The sequence below is a fragment of the Neomonachus schauinslandi genome, chromosome 9 (assembly GCF_002201575.2).
Source record: "Neomonachus schauinslandi chromosome 9, ASM220157v2, whole genome shotgun sequence".
NCBI classification, from domain to species: domain Eukaryota; kingdom Metazoa; phylum Chordata; class Mammalia; order Carnivora; family Phocidae; genus Neomonachus; species Neomonachus schauinslandi.
The window spans coordinates 88139981-88143688 of NC_058411.1; the positions used below are offsets into that span (position 1 = coordinate 88139981).

At 34.1% G+C, this 3708-nt stretch overlaps 1 non-coding gene across 1 annotated transcript; it reads right to left on the minus strand.

Annotated features, from left to right (window-relative positions):
• Positions 1-3410: 3410 nt before the first annotated feature.
• Positions 3411-3483, minus strand: TRNAV-UAC. Its single transcript has one exon. It is a non-coding gene; the product is annotated as a tRNA-Val (tRNA).
• Between the last annotated feature and the right edge of the window lie 225 nt (positions 3484-3708).

Below are 3708 nucleotides of genomic sequence, written 5' to 3' on the forward strand. Positions count from 1 at the left end.
ATTATTGAAGTCACCAAGAATGATGACAGCAATAGTGACAGAGATAGACTGTAAGCCAAGTCCTAAAATCTTCAGTGAGCTGTATGACTGAAAGATCATGGAACGAGATTGTAAGAAGGAAGAGAAGGTAGTTTTGTCTCATGGTACATGATTCAAAACATTTGGGGTTTGAGAGAGATTGAAAAGAAAACATCTGAGAAAACAATAAGAATAAGAAGAGTACCAATCATGATTTCTCAGGTCCCTATATAGTATGGGCACTGCGAAGTAAAAGTAGGTACAGCTTGAGAGGGTTTCAAGGAAAATAATTGGAATCTACTGTCCTTGACCTTCTTTAAGACCATAAGATAAAAGGCAGAATCAGGTTTTAGACAGATCATTAAATGTGAGTGTTCGGTGGAGACACTCAGGATGTGGAAGATTATGCCAGAGACAGAACATAAATGGCAGAGAGCAGAGTGGAAGGATTTAGATCTTTGAGAGATGCAGATCCTTATATACAGAGGTATTTCTGTGTGTTCTTTGATGACCTAGGTTCTTGAACTTCTGGAGGAGATTGAATGAAGCATACGGGCAGTAGTCCCAATGGTTTCTTAGGGAAATGTGGGTCAGCTATTCCATTTACAACTTTTTTCTTGGTTATGATAGAAGAGAAGTGGGCAGTGTCTGCTGATGAGAGTGGTGGTCTACCATGGGCCCATACAAATCTGGAAAATTCCTTAACTCCAGCTGAGGGCAGTATTACAGTATGTTGAGCTACCCACTTTGTTCATTTCTTTTCAGAATTTTCTTTGATATCCTGGTATGTTTATTCTATTGCATGTAATGTAATATTATATTGCAAAATTTCCCCAAAATCCATCTGTTTTTTTATGTTAATTCTTAAGATTGATTTGGAGCTTAGTAGAAAAATATCAGAATCCTCCTCTTCCTTCCACCAAGAATTAATTCTCTCCCTCTTCTGAATTTCTCAAAACCCTTTACTTGAACCTCTCTTGTAACATATTATTTTTATGAATGTCTCATATTTCTGATTATAGAATGTTCTATTATACTATAGTGCCCAACACTGAACCTTGCATATATTGGGTCTTAAATAAATATATGTGGCTACCTGAATTTAAAAAAGCAATGAATAAGGGCACCTGGGTGCCTAAGTTGGTTAAGTGTCCAACTCTGGATTTTGGCTCAGGTCATGACCTCAGGGTCCTGGTTGAGCCCCAGGTGGGTTCTGCACTCAGTGGGCAGTCTGCTTGAGATCCTCTCCCTCTCCCTCTGTCCCTTCCCCAGCTCACACATGCATGCATGCTCTCTCTCTCTAATAAACACATAAATCTTAAAAAAAAAAAACACAAAGGAATGAACAAGCTGGGAATCAGAAAGCCTGCATTAAAGAATCATTCTGCCTCTCACTATGTATGTAACTTTGAGCAAGTTATTTAACTTCTCAAATTTGCATCTGTAGGGTGGGAATAATAATGGTCCTATCTACCTACAGGCTCCCTAAGACGCAAGAAGTGTGAGAACTAGATGCAGTATTTGAAAATGCTTTGAGAACTGATTCTAAACAAGCTATTTCAAAACTGACATTTAAAAATATATTATCATTCATTACAAGACAATTTGATAATTTGCAAGAAGCAAAAATTATATGTTTGATTATTTTTTGGCTCAGACAATAATTAGGCTCTCTCATTCTGCTACTGTTAGCATAGAAGTACTGCTGAAGGAAGCAGCTATGAACGGACTGTAGCTTTCACCTCCAAACTCAACAAAAATTTTCTATGGCTTTATACCATACCTGAAATCCCAACAATTACTAATTTATTCCCTGGAGTTAAACATTGTCTTTATTCTTTGAATTCTGTTTTGAAGAAAACAGAGGAATAACACAGTACATGTGGCTTAGATTTGAATCCCAGTTTTGTGATTTAGTGGCTCTATGACTTTCACAGACTTTCCTAACTTGTAAAATAGATATAATGATAGTATCTTCCTCCTAAAATCATTATAAGGACAAAATAAGCTTATGTATAAGATATGTTTGCAAGCATTTCAATATGCTATCTGGCCAATGCCAATTTGTCAATAAATTTTAAGTATTTTTTAAGTTACAAAAATCTCTAATAACATAGAGATGATGATAGATGAAATAAAAAAACAAAGATGTAATATAGAGAATCAACAAACCCGAAGATTTGTCTTGGAAAAAGGTTAATAAAATAACCAAACCTATGGGGAAATTGATCAAGAAAAAATAGAGGAAGAATACACAATAAATGCTAGAAATTAAAGAGGGCTATAACTGAAGATACAGCATAGATTAAAATTTAATAAGAGAATATTGTTAATACTTAATGCCAATAAATTTGAAAACTTAGACAAAATGGATACATTTCTAGAGAAGAATTATAAATTACCAAACTTTCTACCAAAAAGAAACAGAAAGTTAGAATATTCCTTTAACTATTAAAGAAATTGAATCAGTAATTTCAAATCTTCTCATAACAGGTCCAGATAATTTTATAATTTTCACCTCCAAACTCAACAAAAATTTTGATTTATGTGTTTATTAGAGAGAGAGAGCATGCATGCATGTGTGAGCTGGGGAAGGGACAGAGGGAGAGGGAGAGGATCTCAAGCAGACTGCCCACTGAGTGCAGAACCCACCTGGGGCTCAACCAGGACCCTGAGGTCATGACCTGAGCCAAAATCCATACTCCCCCAACTCATTTTGCAAGATAACTATAACTTTGACATCAGAACAACAAGAGGAAGATGAGAAAATAAAATTGCAGAATAATCTCATTAATAAACATAGAATCAGTAATCTTACCTGAACCAAAAGCAGGAAACCAAGTCCATCAAAACAGAAAAATGTGTACAAAATATATGTTTTTGCACAGGTCAAGGATTGGAACATTATGTCTATTGATATAATTTTAAAAATTAACATATTTAAAGAAGAAAAATAAATGCTCATCTTAATAAATGCAGATAAAGCAGTGGATAAAATTTGACAACCTTAGCAAAACCTATTCCCTGAAACTGTGGTATGAATTTAAGGTTGCTTCCTTAACTTGATACAGTGTGTCTAATACAAACATATAGTAAGCAATGTGGTAATGCTAAAAATTAAAAATGTTTCATGTAAATTCAGGAATAAAGTAAGGTACCTACTATTACTACTTTTATTTCTTTTTTCTTTTTTTAATTTTATTTTTTAAATTATTTTTTTATTGTTTATATATATAAAAACATATATATATAATTTTTTAAAATTTTATTATGTTATGTTGTCACCATACATTACATCATTAGTTTTTTGTTTTTTAATTTTATTATGTTATGTTAATCACTATACATTACATCATTAGTTTTTGATGTAGTGTTCCATGATTCGTTGTTAGTGGTTCCACTGGGGATCAAACCCAGGACCTTCTGCATGTAAAGCAGATGTGATAACCACTACACTATGGAACCACTACTTTTAATCAAGAATGTACTAGAGATCTAGCTGGAATGGTAGGCAAGAGAAAAGAAGATGTAATTGCATAGAAAGGAAGTGTATTAGTCTGCTCAGACAGCTATAACAAAATATTTGTGTGCCCTAGAGAAATTGTCATGTGTGTGCACTGGGAGTCAGGTAAGAGAATGTTCACAGAAGCACTGCTCATGTCAGCAAAGAAACCAGACAGAGTACGATGT